The sequence below is a fragment of the Lissotriton helveticus genome, chromosome 8, assembly GCF_964261635.1.
Source record: "Lissotriton helveticus chromosome 8, aLisHel1.1, whole genome shotgun sequence".
Classification (NCBI taxonomy): Eukaryota; Metazoa; Chordata; class Amphibia; order Caudata; family Salamandridae; genus Lissotriton; species Lissotriton helveticus.
The window spans coordinates 897,051,982-897,075,217 of NC_136069.1; the positions used below are offsets into that span (position 1 = coordinate 897,051,982).

Here is a 23,236-nt window from a genome sequence, read left to right on the forward strand (position 1 = left end):
TTCTGGTTAATGGTGTTCAGATGCACAACTGGTTGCATGAAGAACACTCCTTTGGCATTCGGAAGCAGAGCATTTAATTGAGCTATTCCTTGGCTGGCATGGTGCATTCATATTATTTATTGTGTATTTCCTAATGAGCTCCTTAGCTAGCAGAGGCGCACAGGTAGTGTCAATTATGTTTTGCAGTTTTTCTTCTGCAATCTGTAGACTAGAATGAAACCAAGTATTCCTCTTCTCTGAATGCCACAACTCCCTCTCATTCATCTTTTAGCCACTTTCTACTTCTGGCGTGTCATGCAAAGTTTCAACCAACTTTCCACTTCAAGTCTAGAAAGCTGCAGCTTCCCATTTGGATATGTTTTATACTGGAAATCTAGAACCATATACCCTACATAAATTCATCACGTGATTGTGTTATAAAAACAATTATTATATTGGATGGTATTTGATTGTACAATTCATGTCATAAAAATGAAATAGCCCTACAATACTTTGAGCATTGGGCATATAGCGGTCTCCCAAGTTCGAGCTAATGGTTTTAGTTGGCCTTTCTGTTTATGGTAATTAATTTCACAACTCCTAGTCAACTTTGTTTTTTTAATTCTGGCATTCAGAGATGGTGGCTGGGAAGACTTCAAATTTTAAGCAGTGATCAGATGCGTAACCATAGCTACAAAAAAATCTGCACTTTTTATTTAGGTTGACTTATCCACCTGACTACATCGGAGCTTATCTGGCAGTCTCCCAGCAATCCATGCTGAGACAATAGCCCGCTCCGTGCTGGGCATTTACGAGTTGCACAGCTGTATACACTTAGTGTTCCAAATGATTCACTTTCACCATAGTTGTTCCATTTATATTCCATTTTATTTCCAAATTTTATCCAAAGTTCATTGTCACGCCAGGGATACGAAATTCATAAATACTTCTGCATTTGAATACAACATGATTGCCAATCCAGGCTTAAACATGAGCACGTACAGAGTTTCGAATCCTCCAAATTATGTAAGCATTACATCAACCCAATGCATTTCGCTTTACGCTTCGTCAGGGGTATCTGCAGTAAAAAATTCACATGTTTCCATTATTGATATTGTTACACTCTCAGCATGTATTAACCACATCATAATTATAAAACAACTATTCACTCCAACTGTCTAGCCCGCACCATACTCCGTATTTGTTTTCTGAAACCATATAACAAAACTGCCCTTAAGAGTGCATCCACTAAAATAATCTCGAACTGCAACCTAAATAATCAAAGAACGCTTACTTAAACTTCCCCCTTATTAAAAACCCGTGCTTTGCCAATGCTGCATGAAGACACACTAACTTTAACTCTCTCCCGCTCCCATTTCTATCTAACAAGCTCTTGTGCATGTTCTATTTCCGCTCGTACCTGATGTCGACCTACTCCATGACTCGTACCGTATTGACCATCCTGTTACCCGTCCACCTTCCAGCTGCCCTTTTTAAAGCTGCGTGACCCGCCCTTCTACAAAACCTCAGTGCATTATCCACGTGTCAAGCTCACTCCTCCCCTGTAGCTGTGCTCATCCATTCATGACCCACCCCTAACAAACAACAACACCCTCCACATTAAATTAACCGTTAATATTGCTCACATCTTTCTAAGTGAATATACATTTTACAAACATGATTAAAGTTGTTTGACAGTTTCTCTTGAAAGTTTCCACACGTGATTTAAAACTGATCCTTAACATCAACTCGGCGAATGATCCTCGGCGTGACCTTGTTCCTTCATGCGCTTACAATTTTATCTTCGGGGTGCTGTCAGGGTGGAACAGATTATTGTGTAAAACATCAAACGTAAATCTGAAGCACTCCCTCTCTTGACTAGTGTGAGTTTTAAGTTCTTTTTATCCGGTTTAGCGTGCATGCACTCGAGTGTGCTCTGCTCCTTTTGCACACTTGTACTATCCATGCTGAGACAATAGCCCGCTCCGTGCTGGGCATTTACGAGTTGCACAGCTGTATACACTTAGTGTTCCAAATGATTCACTTTCACCATAGTTGTTCCATTTATATTCCATTTTATTTCCAAATTTTATCCAAAGTTCATTGTCACGCCAGGGATACGAAATTCATAAATACTTCTGCATTTGAATACAACATGATTGCCAATCCAGGCTTAAACATGAGCACGTACAGAGTTTCGAATCCTCCCATTTCTATCTAACAAGCTCTTGTGCTCTTGTTAGATAGAAATGGGAGCGGGAGAGAGTTAAAGTTAGTGTGTCTTCATGCAGCATTGGCAAAGCACGGGTTTTTAATAAGGGGGAAGTTTAAGTAAGCGTTCTTTGATTATTTAGGTTGCAGTTCGAGATTATTTTAGTGGATGCACTCTTAAGGGCAGTTTTGTTATATGGTTTCAGAAAACAAATACGGAGTATGGTGCGGGCTAGACAGTTGGAGTGAATAGTTGTTTTATAATTATGATGTGGTTAATACATGCTGAGAGTGTAACAATATCAATAATGGAAACATGTGAATTTTTTACTGCAGATACCCCTGACGAAGCGTAAAGCGAAATGCATTGGGTTGATGTAATGCTTACATAATTTGGAGGATTCGAAACTCTGTACGTGCTCATGTTTAAGCCTGGATTGGCAATCATGTTGTATTCAAATGCAGAAGTATTTATGAATTTCGTATCCCTGGCGTGACAATGAACTTTGGATAAAATTTGGAAATAAAATGGAATATAAATGGAACAACTATGGTGAAAGTGAATCATTTGGAACACTAAGTGTATACAGCTGTGCAACTCGTAAATGCCCAGCACGGAGCGGGCTATTGTCTCAGCATGGATAGTACAAGTGTGCAAAAGGAGCAGAGCACACTCGAGTGCATGCACGCTAAACCGGATAAAAAGAACTTAAAACTCACACTAGTCAAGAGAGGGAGTGCTTCAGATTTACGTTTGAAGTCTCCCAGCAATGCCATCAAAATGTTTTTACATTCCCCACAATGTTATTAATTTTCTGAAAGGCGCAGACCCAGAAACATGAGAAAATAGGGAAGTGACATAGCACATTGGCTCTTGAGCCTCTGTTAGCTAGGCATCTCTCACGTTTTCTGAATATCTGTTGGAAAATGTATTTAATCTCTCTAGGATGTTTTACAACTGATACATGGTATATAACTGGACTCGTGTCCGACTTGTGATAATTGGTGGGTGATGCATCATAAAGTTGAGAAGAGTCCAGTACTTCACTGATATACTATATCCCAATATATATCGATACCCTTATTAGGTATTTCAGAGCTTGCACCTATCCTACTGCCCTTCAACCAATACCACTATTTGTTTTTCTTTGCCACTAATCTCGTTTCACAGCCACAGCTTTTAAGACACACTTTCATGTGGCTCTTTCCAAGTAACCAACAAACTCTATTCTCCTTCGGAATTGAGTGCTCCCTTTGTGCTGATCCTGAATATCTTTTGTTGGCGCTGGGAGCTGCTGCATACCTGTGGTCGCAAGTTTCCACAGAGAGCCAACACAAGCCACTCTCTGCCAGATTAGGGTTTAAGGTCTTTTGATCTTCTAAGACATCCACACAGGAACGGACTACACTCAGAGCAGCACCACCTGTCCAGGATATTTTAAAAAACATTTTTTAAATGTAATCGCTGGCCGCTAGAAAGCCCCAAGCGAATACAGCCTACACTCGAGCTCAATTGCTGTAAATAAGAACATTAATGCCTGTGGGTCTTAGTAGATATACATGATAAGATATTGGTTTGGTCTGGTTGTGGATATCCAGGTACAATTAATGAGCTGAGCTTTCATGGCCGTGCTTTATGCATCAGTGGATTTTGCCATCTACTGCCACTATCAGGTTTCACAGTACATGGTGAGTTTATTTACCCGTCTTTTCTGAAGGATGCTACGGTCTCCCGCCACTGCAGGTCACTTGAGACATGTTTTAGACCATTGCCTGCACTAAATTGATTCATCAAGAGCTTTTGTACACAAGTGCTGTCGAGAGTGTGCCCACTATTTTAAATATGCTCATGTGGGCGCTGTAGTGACATGGTGTCCGATGTGTTCTTTCTGAGGGTTTCTGAGGCAGCCATGCCTCCTTCTTTGCTTTGGCATCATCTGATGAAGGTGGAGAGACCCATAGCCCCATGGAACAGTAATCCTCCCACTTCTACACTGTTTCATGTATACACCACAAGCGTCTACCGAACATGCCTTCTCCAAGCTCTTTTTGTCTGGATTGACAGCACAGCTGTTGTCTCACTTTGTGAGTATCAGACATTTTTTCTGAAGTACTACTGAGAGAAGGCCTTAGACTTCTACGCCAGTTGATTGGAAAGATTTGGTGTGCTTCCACGGAAAGAGTGCTTATTTTGCTATTCTTGCCTTATGTGAAAGCGGATGGACAGTATTGCAGCACCTTGTTGGTTTATGGTGGCAAGATAAAGATGATGGCTACAGGGATAATCTGTTTATTATGAAACGTTATGATGAAGGCAGTTGACCCAACTTTTCTATTGTGGGAAGCATATTGTACAATCAAAAAGCATTTAAGAGTATATTCCCATTACTCTGCATTAAAGAATGCAGAGAAGCATTTTGTTGCATGCAGAATCACATATTAGTCGGAGGCAAGGGTTCTGGTGTTGATTACCCATGGTAAAGTGTAAGGAAAAAAGATTTGCGCTGTAGGAGGCCTTGAAAGGCTCTCTTATAAGCACAAAAAATGGTGGGGTATTACTTTGACCCCACCGCAGCGGCGACAGCCTCATTTTTAGAAATGCCAATGCTTCCATTATTCTCTGTTCATCCTTTTTCTCATTTCATACTTAATTCCTTATATTATACGCAGTGCGATCGTGTTACTTTTAGTCATCTTTTTTAACTCCTCATCATACAAGGTGACTGCCAATTTCCCAAGTTTTCTCATGTGATGGCGGGCCATCCGAACCTCTCAACCAAAAACACGTAATGATGCATGGTTCCATTCAAGCAGTTAGTTTATTTATCCAATGCATTTCGGACCCTTTCTGGGTCCTTCGTCAGGGAACATACTGTGAATAACAATAAAGCATTTATTAGCAACCCACACTTTAAACCATGAACTCTAATATTTTTGAAAAAAACGCAACATTCTCATTGTCTACCACGTGTTTAGCCATGAGTATTATTTAACAGCGTTCTGCATATTGTACTTTCTCGATTACCCTATTTCTGTTCAATACGTTTCCTTAACATCACTCCCTTTAGTTGTTTACAAAACGGAAAAACAGGCTTCTTCGCTCTCACTGCGGGTCTTACAATATCCTCTCTTCTTTCATTCCGTACTAATTCTCCATACCCCCTTCCACCCTCAGGCTTCCTATCATCTATCAACAACACCTTCCATTTCCCCACCATCTACCATCTATTCTAGTTCACTCCCGCTCTTCAACCACCCTCGTCCCGATCTCTTCAATCTACACATTAACCATACCTGCTTGACTGCCAACATCCTCCCGTCCTCGGTGGAAAACGGAAGCTCTCCCCACCCAGTTACACTCCATCATTATAAGTACCAAACTCCCGCCTTCGTGGCTGAGACCCGCCCTTTTACTACACCCACAATACACACCTTATAAGACCTAGCATTTTACTTTGCCAACTGTAATTTTGAATTTTTTTATAATTGTATGACTAGGTGCCTGATAGCCTTGAGGGAAAACTTACGCTAAATACAGTAGGCCTGGGTTGGGTATGGTGACTAGTAAGTGATAAAGGCTATAGGTCTGATTGGTTCACTGGAAAATGGTATGTCCAATCCCATAGGTTGTATCTGTTTAGCATAAAAAGGTATTATAAAAGCTGTAGGACTAGACTATTTATTTTAAAAAGAATGTGTTAAAGCCAATAGGCCTTTATAGGTGAATTGCTTTTACACTGTGTTACAGGCTGTTGACAGAGTTGTGTTGTGTGATGCTGATCACCCAATTTGACAATCCCTGGAGATAAGATTGGTTTCCAACTGTAATTTTGTACATATTTGTAATGTTATGAATGTACAGCTGATGGTTGCCAACTAATGCACAATTCAGTAGACCTGTGTTGGTTATGGTAACAGGCAAATGATAAAGACTTTAGGCCTTCTTAGTTAATTCGGAAGCTTTATGTGGGATTCCATAGTTTTGGTCTGGTTATTATGAAAAGGTAAGGCTAATAAGGAGGCCTTAGTTACTTATTGTGAAAAGCATGTGTTAAAGGCAGCACTATTTTTAAGGACGGTTTGCTAAAAAACATTGCTAAAGCCTGCAGGCAGGCATTGTTACTTGGAATCACACAGATTACTTTAGTAGGTAAGGATTTTGCTGCAGAATATCACTTTGACAAATCCCAGTGGTAGAAAATTTGCACTGTTATAATTTTTCCTAGAATCTCTTTGGAAAGGCTAACAGGCTTAGTTGTGTGCCAATATCTTGTAGGTAAACAAATGAATTAGTGTGTTTATATATGTATGTACATATGCTGGAACACCAATAGTTACAATTTAAAATTCATGTATGAGATCAGTGAATAGAAAATAAATTATTTGAATATCGAAATACAGATCAAAGACAACAAAATGTGCTCAATAATCCATAGGAAGTTTATCAGCTGTAATAGCATTTTAAATGCTAATAACAGGCACCCAAAGGCATTAAGAATTCGCTATATGGCACAGTCCATTTTAAGAGTCAAATGTAACTGTTCTGAATCTAAAGATTTTGAAGATCAAGCACAAGAAATGCTTATAATATTCAATGAAGGGTGTTCTCAACTAAAGTTTTAAATAATGCATTGGAAAAAGCGCACCAAAAGAATAGAGATAATTTATTTGTATCAAAGACGGACAGCATCTCAAAAAGTCAATATGGGAAAATAAGGTATATAACGGATTATAATACATCACACAAGGAAATGAAGACTTTGTTAAGAGAACTGGAAAAGTTTGAAAATGGATGACTCACTTACATTATTTATCAGAAAACCCACATTTGAGATATAAGAAAGTAGCTTCCTTAGGATATCTACTAACACATGGCTTTAGGTCAAGTTTAAAGGGAAGACAACAAACAGGCTTAAAGTTGGACAAAATGGTTTCTGGAAATATTCTAGATGTAAAGCATGTGAAATTGGCCAACATATCATGCGATTTGAACTTCGGAATATACAGAAGAAGACAATAAAATAATATATTGCTTGTGAAACCACACGTGATGTAAATCCTACAATGTGACTGTGGAAAAAAAACGTAGGAAGCACTATGAACATACTAAATTTGAGAATCCTATCTCATTAACATAACATAAAGAACAAAGATTTCTCATATACAGTACAAAATATATTTGGGATACACGCAATGAAAATACTGGTAAAAAAATATTATGCTATTTAACTAATTGGTAAGAAACCCAGGGGTAGTGATATGAATTTATTCTATGAAGCGAGTCAAGACTGATCATCCAAATAGGAACAGAAAGGATGTTGTGGAGGATAATCCTGGAAAGACACATAGGAACTTTTAACATTGTTCTCCATTCTTTTTGTTTATGAGCACATGTACTTAAATACAAGAGGTTTACATTAATTGTTGCAAAAGAGGAAACCATCTTGTCTTAAGATGCTAATGTGAGGATTTTATCTGTATCACAGAATGTCATTTTGAAAGGTTCCAAAAAAATGATTGTAACGTGTCATGTAAATGTCATAGTATGAGACTGTCGAAACTTGCAATTGCACTCTATAGGAATTGTTGATTTATTTTAAATTTTGAGTAAGATATGTTGCAAATCAATATTTATTGCATATAGCACTTAACTTCTGCCCCTGAAGGAGAGATGTTGACATTGGTAACTATTTGCACTTTATAACAAACGATCTTTTACTTTAATGAAATTGTTGATCCCAATTTCAAGCAGATATGCTGTACGATAATATTGATTACACATAGCACTTTATCTCTGTCCTTCAAAGGTAGGATGTTTTCACCAGAAAGCAATTGCACTTGATGAAGAGCGATCTATTTCAATTTAAATTGGCACTTTGAATATTTTGCACCTTAGGTAAGACCTCTCTATGAAGTCACATAATTCTCTTCAGGGATAAATTGGATTTATTGGTTAAGATGGACATAATTTCCTGTCTTTGATGTTTCTTTATGTTCTTTGAAATTGTAATATTTTAGAAACTCATTAATGAGATGACATAATTACATGTATATGGATAAATAATGTAGATGATGTTACAATTATGTATAAATATAAGCTATGGGACTTTGGCCAGCATATCAGTCTTTGTACATAGTAATTTGGGTACCTTACCCAATATATAGTATTATTGCATTCAAAAAGGTAATGAATAGATTACAAAGAAGATTTGAAATATAAGTGACAATTATCTTGCCATATGCTGTAGGAATATATTTTGTTTGGTGACATTGTACTATTGTGTGTATGTGTATATATGTATAAATGTGTGTGTATATATATATATATATATATATATATATATATATATATATATACACACAATCTATATATCCATACTCAAAAGGCAACTCCTTCTGGATCTTCACGACCCGTGAAAGGTGGCGTGCACGCCGGCGGAGTTAAGCCGACAGTATTGTATTATTTCTCACACAGTTCTTAAAAGCACGCTCTCAGGACAAAAACGAGGTAAGCACCGGTATTCAAGAAGTGCTGTTTATTATTATATTGTTGTATATAAACAGCACTTCTTGAATACCGGTGCTTACCTCGTTTTTGTCCTGAGAGCGTGCTTTTAAGACTTTGTGTGAGAAATAATATATATATATATATATATATATATATATATATATATATATATATATATATGTATGTGTATATATGTGTATATGTGTATGTGTATGTATATGTATGTGTATATATGTGTATATGTATGTGTATATATATGTATGTGTATATATATGTATGTATGTATATATGTATGTATATATATGTATGTATATATATGTATGTATATATATGTATGTATATATATGTATGTATGTATATATGTATGTATATATGTATGTATATATATGTATGTACTTATATATATATGTATGTATGTATATATATGTATGTGTATGTATATATATATGTATGTATATATATGTATGTGTATATATATGTATGTATGTGTGTGTGTATGTATGTATGTATGTGTATGTATGTGTATGTATATATATGTATGTATATATATGTGTGTGTATATATGTGTGTGTATATATGTGTGTGTATGTATGTGTGTGTATGTATGTGTGTGTATGTGTGTATGTATGTGTGTATATATGTATGTATATATGTATGTGTATGTATGTATATATATGTATGTATGTGTATATATGTGTATATATGTGTATATATGTGTATATATGTGTATATATGTGTATATGTGTATGTATATATGTATGTATATATGTATGTATATATATGTATATATATATGTATGTATATATGTATGTATATATATATATGTGTATATATGTATGTGTATATATGTGTGTGTATATATGTGTATGTGTATATGTATGTATGTGTATATGTATGTATATATATATGCATGTATGTATATATATGTATGTATGTATATATCTATGTGTATATGTATGTATATGTATGTGTATGTATATGTATGTATATATATGTATGTATATATATATGTATGTATATATGTATATATGTGTATATATATATATGTATGTTTATATGTATGTATGTATATATATATATATATATGTATGTATATATATGTGTATATATATGTATGTATATATATGTGTATGTATATGTGTATGTATATAGATGTATATATATATTCACTGAAAAAACCATAGGTTATAGACCATATATAGTTAGGAATTAGCATTTACAAAACCTTGAAAATTCACTGAAAAAACCATAGGTTATAGACCATATATAGTTAGGAATTAGCATTTAAAAAACCTTATTTTACTCACACAAAACCATTGAAATTCCATATATAGTTAGTTGCACTAACTATATATCGCGCACCCGCAATCCACTGCTGATCATGTCACATATTACATCATTCATGACATGGTCAGTGACATCACTGATGACATCACTGATGACATCTCAAATGACATCACTGATGACATCACTGATGACAACATCCAGTGACTGTATGTTTCTGTAAAGTTAAAATATGTCTTACATATTGAAGAATGAGTGGATGTATAAGTGTCTGGATGAAGGATTTAGTAGGTGCGTGACTGACTGTATTAGTGAGTGATTAAATGTGTCTCACTGAATGCATGGGTTAGTGACTAAACTGTCTTAATTTGTGCATCATTATGTCTGTTGTTCTGTAAACTGCTGCATGTGTTGATCATTAGCTATACGAGAGGCTATATGTGTTATTAATTGGTTGCCCAAGTATTTCTATGGGAGATTGAGTTTGTGTGGGGGTGGCTGGAAGGTGTGTGACTCTATGCATAGATGTGTGAGCAGTTTATTCACTAGGTGTATGAGTTCAAGAGTGCATGTGGAAACAGCTACATGGGCAGTTGACTGTGTGCATGAGTGTATTGATGAGTGAATGGATATCTCAATGCTACATGTCATAGTAAGTACATATGTAAAACACAGTACATGGGAGAGTTGGCATATATAAATAACTGTGCATGAGAGCCACTGAATGAGTGAGTGGTTGTATCGATCATTGTGAACTTGTATCAGGGATTGTATAAGAGAGTAAATATGTGTTAGTATATGTTTCAATAAGTAAGGTGTGTTTAACTGTATAGTTGAAGAAATGGAGGTGAGATTGTTTCTTTGCATGACTGACTGGGTGTGTGAGTAACTCCATGAATGAGTGGCAGTGTGTGAGTGTCTGTATACACTGAGTGTATCTAAGGTTATATTAGAGTCTGAAGAGGTTTATCGTATTAGCACAAGAATGATGTCAAATGAGATGTCATCAGTGATGTCATTTGAGATGTCATCAGTGATGTCACTGACCATGTCATGAATGATGTAATATGTGACATGATCAGCAGTGGATTGCGGGTGCGCGATATATAGTTAGTGCAACTAACTATATATGGAATTTCAATGGTTTTGTGTGAGTAAAATAAGGTTTTTTAAATGCTAATTCCTAACTATATATGGTCTATAACCTATGGTTTTTTCAGTGAATTTTCAAGGTTTTGTAAATGCTAATTCCTAACTATATATGGTCTATAACCTATGGTTTTTTCAGTGAATTTCAATGGTTTTTTAATAGCAAATATCATAAGCTGTCGAATGTCAAGTACGTGGTAAGTGAAAACATTTTCGTGTTTATGCACACTGATCTGCTTTGAATGGTGCCCCCCCCCCCTCATTTCTATTAGGAGTACTCTCTCTTTGCAGATAGTGAAAGGTAGTTAACGCAGGCGTTTGCCCCCGTTGTAATCCGTCGTGCCTGCTTCTCTCTCCATTTGATTGATTGTTATCCAAGTATTTACTGTTTTAGAATTAGTTCTCTTTGGTTCATTCTCTATTTACAAACAAACACAGAGTCGCAATACTCTGTTTAGTCTTTCCAGATAACGAAAAATCGTGTAAAAAAAAAGAAAAGGAATCGAGCAAAATCAGTAGGCCACTAATGGGATCTCTTTTTGACCTCGCTAAAATAGAAACATTAGGAACAACCCCTCATGACAAATACAAAACTAGTGAGATGAACTGAACTCCACACAATGATGGCTGCAAAACAGCTCGGCTCCGCCACCCACCCCGCCCAAAATAACGATAAAGAACGGCTGCCATGATTGGTTGCGGAATGACCACGACGGAGCTACGAAATGGTGCTGCTCTCATGCTAACCCCAGCTTCAGTCTGAAACATCCAGAAACACTGTAGACTACCAATTCGATCAGTTCCGGTAGCGCCCCAATGTAACCCGGTAGAGAAGAACTAGCCCTCCCCTCTTTGACTGATGGTTCTTGTTGCCTGTCCCTTCTGTTGCCATTTAACAGAACTATTTAGCCTGCTGAAAGGGGTTGTGTTCCGACCGCTGGTTGGTGGAGACATTTTGACTATATTCTGTACCTGCGTTGTCGCGTAATGCGTCATATGACGCGCCGCGTTAGCGCATCCGGAAGTCATCCGGGGCGCGCAGCGCGTAACGTAAGCATAACAAGTCATGTGACTTGTTAATAAAACTTTTCATTGGTTCATTTTACTTTTCTTATTGTAATGATGAAAGGCTTGGTCATATGACCTAAAAATTACGCTTTTCATTACTTCCGAACATTATTTTTTCTTAAATATGTTATAATGTTCCAGGCTAATGTACTTTCCCGGAAATTTTACAACTGTCCTGCAAGTAAAATATATTCTTTTTTCGAGAAAAAGAGCGTTTCTTCGTCCCATGACGGAGCCGTTGAGCAAAAGAGGGTCGACCTGCTGTCTTAGTCGCCGATACGCCTGAATATGAGATTCTTATCGATCACTTTATGTTGCAGGAATAGAAAACACAACAGCCCTTGACCATTTATCTTTACTGCGTTCCTTCGTATTATACCTTTTACCCTTCATGTAATTGGTCTGCTTTATTTCACTTGCCTTTTAATGATTCTAAAACAGTCACTATTATTAAAAACTTTACCAATGTATATACTACTACCATGTTTTCTTTTAAAAACCTTTATTGTGAAAATGTCATTATACAAATACGAGCCTATAACCACGTGGGCCTGCCACAGAGCAAACTGTAATCGTATATGATGAATAGACATTTACACTGTAGAGGAACGTAACGGGAGGGCCATTAGGTTGCAAGAACTAAGGTGTCTAACAGTTACGGAATCGGTGGACGTACATTTTATAATTAAAATACGACAGAGCCAGTTACAATAAAATTATCTAGATATACATTTGCGGGCAAGTACCATGGGTGACGTTAATTCGAACTTTCAACAGTACAGTAATCAATAACACATCAGAACTTAATATCAATAGGGATGTCGAAATAGTCAATCAATTCTCGTCCCCGCCCGCCATGTGCTTCAAAACTGCATACGTATCTCGTGATTTCAAGGTTCTGCAACCAGTACACAACAAGGAGTTACGAGTCCCATTTATTCCGGCGCCATTTTGGGCGAGGACGGGCAGGTCCAGGATATAGTCAAAATGTCTCTACCAACCATCGACTATGATGATGTTCATATGCTGTATTTATTAGAGTAACACTCATCTGTCCACATGAAATTAATTTGCCACAATCTAAACATGTCATTTTAATCTTTCCAAAGTTCTTCTAAATATTTGGGACCATTTCCCTTGCCTCTGAAGCTCTCAGTGCCACTTCTTTGATGAATGTACTAGCAGGTCAGGGGTTCTCCTCCAAATCTCTCTTTTATGCAGCACTATAATTAATTGGTGCCACCTCTCCATATGACGATGCATGGTATAGTTACCACAACTATATTTTTTTTCGGTTCCTCTGGAGAGTTCATCGTGGCAGATGAAGCGTGTAACGTACCGGGCATTTACCTTTTTTTGCATGTACAGGAAAGGAAAAAAAAATCGAGCGTCCGAGTTCTAAGGTGTCCCAGGGCCATTTTAGTGGACCAGGCCCAAATCCAAAGAACAGGCCGCCATTTTGAGAGTCCTCTTGCAGCCGCCTGTCGCTGTAGCATCAAGAGCAGCCGAAACTCAGCTGAATGGCAACTGAAACTGTAAAGGGGCGCCCCACTACAGCAGACGAGCCTCCACCTAGGAAGGCCCATTCACGCCGGCTCCCCCCCCCTTCGGGCACCCCACGCCGTTATTCGGAGCAGTATTGTAGGATGGCCACACCAGTGCAGCAACTTGCTAGACATCACCTCGGTGGTAACCGAATCTCAACGCCTTGTGGTGTCTTCTATTCAAAAAACATTGTTATGCTGCCTTCGACCTATTCGCCGCAAGTGCGCACACAACTCAACTGCATAGCTTGCTAGACACCACCTCGGTGCCATCCGGATCTTGGAATGTCAGCACCTTTTGGTGTCTTCTCTTCAGAAAATATTGTTGCGCTGCCTTTGGCCCCATTCGCACATCAGTCCGCTACTGACGCCATCTCACAGGCTAATGGGGCGCCCCACGCCGACTTTCAGCATTGTAGAATGACCTCACCAGTACAGCAACTTGCTAGACATCACCTCGGTGCCATCCGGATCTCGGCGCCCCACTGCAGATGAAGTGCCTCTCAACTATGAAACCACCATGGTGACATCCGGATCTTGGCGCGTTGTGCTGCCTTCGGCCTATTCGCACATCGGTCCGCTACTGACGCCATCTCACAGGCTAATGGGGCGACCCACGCCGAGTTTCAGCATTGTAGGATGACCACACCAGTACAGCAACTTGCTAGACATCACCTCGGTGCCATCCGAATCTTGGCATCTCAACGCCTAGTGGTATCTTCCATACAAAAAATATTGTTACGCTGCCTTTGGCCCCATTCGCACATCAGTCCGCAACTTAGACATCACCTCGGTGCCATCCGGATCTTGGCATCTCAGCGCCTTGTGGTGTCAGTCAGAAAATATTGTTGCGCTGCCTTTGGCCCCATTCGCACATCGGTCCGCTACTGACGCCATCTCACAGGCCAACGGGGCGCCCCACGCCGACTTTCAGCATTGTTGGATGGCCACACCAGTGCGGCAACTTACTAGACACCACCTCGGTGCCATCCGGATCTTGGCGCGTTGTGCTGCCTTCGGCCTATTCGCACATCGGTCCGCTACTGACGCAAACTCACAGGCCAACGGGGCGCCCCACGCCGACTTTCAGCATTGTAGGATGGCCACACCAGTGCTGCAACTTGCTGGACACCACCTCGGTGCCATCCGGATCTTGGCGCGTTGTATTGCCTTCGGCCTATTCGCACATCGGTCCGCTACTGACGCCGCCTCACGTGCCAACGTATTTTCTACGCATTTTATACCCTATACAGCATAACAGGTCATGTGACTTGTTTATAAAACTTTTCATTGGTTCATTTTACTTTTGGTTTCCTAATGATGGAAGGCTTGATCATATGACCTAAAAACAACACTTTTCATTGGATGAAAACTTTTATTTTTTTCCCCAAACGATGAAAGCCCCACCTTGTTTCTGGATGTTTCAGACTAAACTGGCGTCAGCATGAGAGCACCACCATCTCGTAGCTCCGTCGTGGTCATTCCGCGAGCAATCATGGCAGCCGCTCCCCACCAGAAGCCTGCAGGAGTCGGGGCCCCCAAAACTTTTGATGAATTCTCAAGGCGGAGGGGACGCTTTCGAGAATGGGGTCCAAGACCTAGCAGACAAGCGTCCGATTTCCAAGGTGTCCCAGGGCCATTTCAGTGGACCAGGCCCAAAAAGGAAAGAGCCTGCCGCCATTTTGAGAGTCCTGTGACAGCCGCCTATCGCTGCACCGCAAGAGTGGGCGCAACTCAGCTGAATTGCGGCTTTTGACACAGTGGACCAAAAACGGACGTAATGGCAACTGAAACGGTAAAGGGGCGCCCCACTACAACAGATGACACTCCACCTGGAGAGGCCCGTTCACGCCGCCTCCCCCGGGGCGCCCCACGCCGTTATTCGGAGCAGCATTGTAGGATACCAAAACCAGTGCGGCAACTTACTGGACATCACCTTGGTGCCATCGTTCTGCTGCCTTGGAACTATTCGCACAACAGTTTGCTACTGATGACCCACCCCCCGCGACGCCCCACGCCGTTATTTGCTGGGTGGCAACTTACTAGACATCACTTTCGTGTCATCTAGATTTCGGCGCGTTCTGCTGCCTTGGAACTATTCGCACAACAGTTTGCTACTGATGACCCACCCCCCGCGACGCCCCACGCCGGAAATCTGGACGTTGTGCTGCGTTGGGACTATTCGCACAGCCGACCGCTACTTCGTTGTTTTTCCCTAAAAATGTTTATATGTTATTACTATTTTTGTTTTCTTGTATATATTTATAAATTATTAAAGTTTTATAATCTTACTACTTTGTCGGAGTGCTATATATTTTTAATGTGACACATAATTGTAAAAACTTTGATGTACAAAGAGTCATCCCTGGAATCTTCCGCTTCACGCTCGGTCCCCTCCCCAATCACAATACAGGATGGTTTTCAGATAATAGCAACGCTTCTGCTGTGACGGATCTCATCGAGTGTGGGCCTTGATCTACTATAACTCCTTTGAAGAGGGGTGATTCTTTACAGCTGTGGCCATAAACTACATCTGCAGGGCTAGCTGATAGCCTAGGACCGGCCTGGACAATCGGACACAGAGGAAAAGAAGTGTCAGAGGGTGCGGTAGTGAATAGGGCGAAAGGGAGGTGTCGGGCGGGCACAGGGTGTGATTCTCAGGGAAGAGCAGCGCAGATGGGGGGAGGTTTATTACCCATGCATAAGACAGAGAGCGGGGGTGACCACTGCCTGGGTGAGATGCTTGCGAGGGTGGGGAACCATGCTAAGGATCGACAGCGTGCACAGAGTGGGTCTGGTCAAGGCATCTAAAATGGCTGCCGTGCACGACAAAAGTGTGGCATTTGAAAAAAGACAAGATGGCGCAGACAATGTTTTTCAACACTTCCTGATTTCCTTCGAATCGAACGTTAACAGACGTTGGGGCATATTACCAAAGTTAAGCGATATTTATCCCTAACGATGCATTGCAAAGATTTTTTTACCGTCAGAAATTATCGCAGATAAACCTTGCTATTATCAAGGTTTATCGCAAATACGATAAAAAACGACCGCAATGCATTAATATCGCTGAAAACTCAGCGATATTCATGCATTACCGAGCTAATGCTCTTAGCCATGTTATCCACCTTCCATTGGATAACATGGCTAAGAACTGCTCAGGGCAGCTGTTACTTTTTGGAGATATTCGCGCTTATCTCGAATATTTCCAAAAGTTGATAATAGGAGATAGCGATGTTAGCGACTGTTTCCAGTCGCTAACATCTTGGCATGCCCACTTTGCATGTCATTAGTGATAAATATCACTCACATGCAAAGTGGGGCCCAAGATGGTCGCTATCTCCTACTAGCCGTCGCTAACTGGTGTTAGCAACAGCTAGGTAATACAGATATAATTTTATCTCCGCGAAGCGGAGCTCTGTTACAGATATATATCTTGTTTTTGAACGTTAATTTCTCAAAATGCACTGAAGCACATATATTGAGACCTAGCAAAGGCACATCGGGCTACCAGTCCCTAATATTTTACCAAGTTTCGTGCAAATCCATTCAGCCGTTTTATTATTATTTTTTTTTTTTGCCCCGCGGGGCCCTTTTAAAACCTCCACATCAAACCTAGGGGGTCAGCGAGGATCTACTATGCCCCCTTATGGTCATTTGCCCCTTCGCTTTGGCCTCCTCTTGTCTCTCAATCCTACCGAGAGACAAGATGGCGGCCGCTACGTACTGTTTGGAATGTTTACAGACACCGGAGAGCCAATCAGCTTCGCTTCGCAAAGCTCCGTAACGCGAAAAGTACGCGAAGCGGTGCGCTGTTACAGATATATATCTTTTTTTAAACGTTAATTTCTCAAAATCCACTGTAGCACATATATTGAGACCTACAAAAGGCACATCGGGCTACCAGTCCCTACAATTTTGCCAAGTTTCGTGCAAATCCATTCAGCCGTTCGGGCTAAAAGTGAGGCCAACCGCCCTATGGAAAACTCAATGTTAAAAACACGTTTTGGGACCCCCCTTTTTTCTCGACCCCCCCCCTGGACGAACCCCCCCCCCAATTTTCAGGGGCTGCTCAGAAACAAAATGTGCCATTTTCCTGAAAATTTCAGCCAATTCCGTCCACAAACGCCAAAGTTATTAGACATAGAATTTTCAAAAAACCCATAGAGAAAAAATCCTAACTATATATACCTACTGGCGACCGCCAGTAGGTAATGTGTATGTATGTGTATATATGTGTATATATGTATATATATATATGTACACTCGCAACTAGCCTCGTCGCAGGGGGAGCACTCAAGCTGGTGCCACCAACGGGACCAAGGCAGTGTCCCGTATATTATTCACACAAAGTTCAGATTGATGGCACTCCACTCAGGGATTACTTTCAGCAGTATTTATTTTAATGGCTGTAAAGACCTACGCGTTTCGAACTTCTCGTTCTTGATCACGGTAGCATTCTAAACAGTGAGTCCTTTTTCACTTTTTCAATATATACACACATTTTTGAACAATGCATTATGGGTCTTGTAGTTGAATTATCAACATTCAATTATATTTAAGTCACAGTCTTTATATGTACATTATTTAAACTGTCGACTAAACCATCACTGTTGGTCATTAGTAAATTTTGTTATCGTAGTTTGGAGACTGAGTGTCTTCAGGTGACCCTTGCATGTCAAACTGATGTTGTTGTATTGTGCGTGGTTGTGAAGCTAAGTTCCAGTGTTATGTATGTGTGTATATATGTATGTGTGTATATATATATTCACTGAAAAAACCATAGGTTATAGACCATATATAGTTAGGAATTAGCATTTAGAAAACCTTATTTTACTCACACAAAACCATTGAAATTCCATATATAGTTAGTTGCACTAACTATATATCGCGCACCCGCAATCCACTGCTGATGATGTCACATATTACATCATTCATGACATGGTCAGTGACATCACTGATGACATCACTGATGACATCTCAAATGACATCACTGATGACATCATCTAGTGTCTGTGTGTTTTTGTGTGACTAGGTGGCATCCTAACAACTACAGTGCTGCACAGTTTCGGAACGACCTAGATAATCTCCCTATTATGGCCAGAAGATCTGTTGTACCGGAAGTAACGGGACCAGAGGGCAGGGAGATGGTGCCAAATATACAAATGAAATTTGGTGAAGTAAAACACATCTGCGTATTTTGCAATGGATTCATTTCCTACGGAGAAAGAAGCATCACTCTGATCAACAGAGCTATTGACTATCATATACAAGTTTGTACGAAACGCCCAAAATAATAAATACTTCTTTTTTTGTTTTGTTGCTCCTGTTGAGCCCTTTACAATGAATCGTTTTCATTGCCCCCTCCAAGAAAAACCCCAAAAAATATAAAACTGTTCAGAAAAATTCAAAAAAAGTAAAAAAAATGTTCCGAAAAATAATAAAAAAAATATAAAACAACAAAAACAATAAAAAAAAAAGTTCTTTTCAGAACTACCTCCCCGTTATTAAAAAATTGGTACAATATTTGGAACTGTGCCAACCTCTATTTCTCTTAGTTCGCTTCCCAGTTCGCTCGCCGGTACGCGAACCGGAAGCGAACCAAAAACAGTAAGTATAAGGGAAGGAAACAGACACTTATGTTAAAAGAAAGACAGCTATAGGGGAGTAAACTAGAGATACTATTACCCGTAATCCACTGCTGATGATGTCACATATTACATCATTCATGACATGCTCAGTGACATCATCAGCAGAGGATTGCGGGTTTTTTGGCAACGTGCCTTATCCACGGTTTAATAACGCTGCCTTTTGCTTTATATAAGTTTTCAAATTGTATGAAATATATACCAATAGGTCGTTATGAACCTTTAGGTAGTGCTTTTCTTCATGAGGTCTGGTCGCTTCCATACACATACAGATGTTTCAAAGATGATCAAGAAGTTTATCTGAATGGAGAGGAATGCACTGAGACGCCAGATCATTCACTAATGTGTAGGCACATACAGTTACACGGTTCATGCAACAAACACCGACCAAATATGGCTTGCGTGTTGCAAGGCACGCCAGTTCCTGCTATCATCCCCACGTTCAAGTTGTTGGAAAATGGTAGTTATTTGATGCTCAATAATGAAGATTGTTCTGAGTTAATTAAAAGTATTCCTTTTATCGTAACAGTAAGTGAACGGGTTATTTGCTGCAGAAATGTTCTATTTCCTCCCACACATGAACATAGGGAGTTTTCAATCTGGCCACAAATACCAACCTTGGGACAGATTTCAACGGCATGGCAAGAATAAGAGCTCTTTTGTCTCAGAGAGAGGTGGCCTTGAGTTCGGCCCGTGAAACTTTCGTGCTTCACATAGCGAACACCCGTACAGAGGTGCAGACCCTTTTCAATTCAGATTTGCCTTTCAATTTCAGCAAGATGGTTCCGACTATCTTTAACGCATCCTCCACAAAGGCCCTGGCGCACTTTTTTAAAGTTGTTACCAGTGGTCTCGTGACTTCATTTGAGAAAATCTTTGGAGTCATCCCTGCTTCCTTTCATTCTATTTTCTCCACTCTGGTTCGTGGATTGGCATTTTTACTTGCATTACCAGCGGACGCTCTTGTGCTTTTTTACATTTTTAAATATGGATGTCCCTCCTATGCAACCTCCCACCCTGCAGCTGCTGACACTGTTCCGCAATCGCATGCTAGAATATTATGGCACAATGCCGTTGGCGATATTAAGCACGGCATATGGATTATCTTTTCGATTCTCCTACTTCACCTGTGTCCAGCCTGTATTTCACTGCCTGACCTGTGATTTCGATTGGGCCATTGATTTGTGTCTCTGCGGACCGGTTTCTCCTGACGTCGACTTTAATCAGCTGATCATTACTCACGAGTTGGTTTGTCCTGGCGAAAGGATTATGGCTGTGGCATTGATGCATGGACTACTTGGTCCCTGGAATTTACTGGCGGCAGCACAGTCTTTCTTGGAACAGAGCTTTCTTGAAAACCCACCGAGCTGTCCTCTGATGGTGATAGAGGATCCGGTGCTGGGAGAGCACGTATGTTCTTTTCCGCTTTTAAATTGGATGGCTGAACTGTTTTCGGATGAAGACGGTGACTTCCTATTGGAGGTTGTTGCAGCTTATTTTGCATACACAGTTATGTCATAGACCTTTTTCATGTTTGATATGCTGAGTACTAGCATTTCATTGACAATTCATTGACTTATTTGTCAAGTTTTTATTATTTACCTTGCCTATTGGCTTAAGACTCGATAAAGTACTTGGCTGTTTTATTTTTCTTTAGCATTAAATTTTCCTAGTTTTTAATGCTTTACCTTGTGGACCGTCCACATATAAACTTGCAATCTGCTCTCATGAGATGGCACTTCTATTATCTTATTCAGTTCGTTTCCGGATCATGGGGAGGTGTCATCTAGGTCCTGGATATCTTTACACCGTGTTAAGTTAGCATGGGCTCATTACCGGTTTAAACGCCATTTTTCCTTTTTTGCAACTTCTGCACACGACACTTAGTTGTTGCTTTAGCTTTCCACCTAGTAGTTCATCGTGGTTTACATGAGAATAATATGTTATTGCTCTACTATCTGCTTTGCTTGTTAAACTATATCTGTACAGCGAGTGCTAAAGTTTCAAGAACAACACGATACAGAATTGTTATGAGGTCTGATCTCCACGACTTCATACTCATAACATAAGTGCAACTTCTGCCAATTCTGGGCATGAGGCGGGTTTTATATTGCTTTGCCGAACACACATACACAACAGTTGATGCGGTTCACATGAAGAGAGAGCTGGTGTATGCTGATGTGATTCCTTCAAATCTAAGACACTAAAGTATGGGCACGCCCTAAACCAACACAAAGAGACCTTCTTAGCAAATAATATAATATGTGTATTAGGGAGGGTGAGATATAAGCAGCCGCGGGCCGTGGAGGGAGTTACGGTGAGGCAGGGAGGCGGGGAGGGGGAGAAGCAGGGTGGAGCCCTCTCTACCTTGCCCCTCCCCCTCCCCGCCTCCCTGCCCCACCGTAACTCCCTCCACGGCCCGCGGCTGCTTATAAGTGTTGCTAACTCTTATTCATTTACAGCATGTTAACATACTGTCACCATTCGCTTTTTATGTACTAGTAACTATGCTGGTAATTTTGCTACTGATAATATGTGTACTTGTATTCTCCACCCTGCTTCTCCCCCTCCCCGCCTCCCTGCCTCACCGTAACTCCCTCCACGGCCCGCGGCTGCTTATAAGTGTTGCTAACTCTTATTCATTTACAGCATGTTAACATACTATCACCATTCGCTTTTTATGTACTAGTAACTATGCTGGTAATTTTGCTACTGATAATATGTGTACTTGTATTATCTAAGATACTACGCCTGAGAAGACGGCATTAGTAAATAAACATTTCAAATACACATGTGTTCTTCTTAACTCCATGTTCTGGTTTCTAAGAAATATATAACGACCGACTGTTCATGAGTTCCACGTATCCTGAGGTACTATAAGTTCATATTCTGGATTGTCTAAACATTGAGAGTTTGTTATATCCAATGTGACACTGTACCTAGCTTACTAAGGAGTTTTTGATTACTAACGTGAGTTTTGGGACACCCTAATTCGCCGAGGTTCCAATCCTCTGTCCACAGTTCTGTGTGAGAACAGAAACCCTGCGACAGGGGCACCCCCGACCCTTGCTGGAGCTTCATCACACTTGCGATACAACTCCAGCAATGCGCCACCTTTACGGCACAGATACATCACGCATCTGTGCTGTTTTTGCCCCATGATGCGCCGCATTGTAAATGCAGCACACCATAGGTGACATAACAGCGGCACAGAATGACTAACACATCCCTGGTGATGCGCCAGTCATCATAAATGTATCCCTATGCTTCTTATCTTGTTAGAGATGAACCGCCATATGTATCATCAAAGTTTTTTGCATTTCCTAAATAGCGAACTTTAAGGAATAAATAGCGATTCTTTACCATTCCTAGTTTGCGATTAGCTATTTGCTAATTACAAATTACCCATTCATTTCCTTCATTTCCATAGGGCGGTTGGACTCACTTTTAGCTCGAACGGCTGAATGGATTTCCACGAAACTTGGCAAAATTGTAGGGACTGGTAGCCCGATGTGCCTTTGCTATGTCTCAAGATATATGCTCCAGTGGTTTTTACGAAAATTAACTTTGAAAAATATATATTGGGCTACATTGGCCTATATATATGTTGGAGCCCAAATGTAGCCCAATGTAGCCCAATGAAGCCCAATGTAGCCCAATGTAGCCCAAAGATGGCCGCCAGACACACAAAAAAACAAATGTAGCCCAAATATCAGCCAGATGTAGCCCAACTATAGCCCAGTGACAGAATGACCAATCAGCTTCGCAAACCTCCGTTACGCGAAGCGGAGCGCTGTTACAGATATATATCTTTTTTTAAACGTTAATTTCTCAAAATCCACTGG

General features: G+C 40.2%; 1 protein-coding gene across 1 annotated transcript in view; it reads left to right on the plus strand.

The window, feature by feature from the left end:
• ARHGAP6 (Rho GTPase activating protein 6) overlaps positions 1-23,236 on the plus strand; it is a 790,107-nt gene that overhangs the window by 15,947 nt on the left and 750,924 nt on the right. The window lies entirely within an intron of this gene.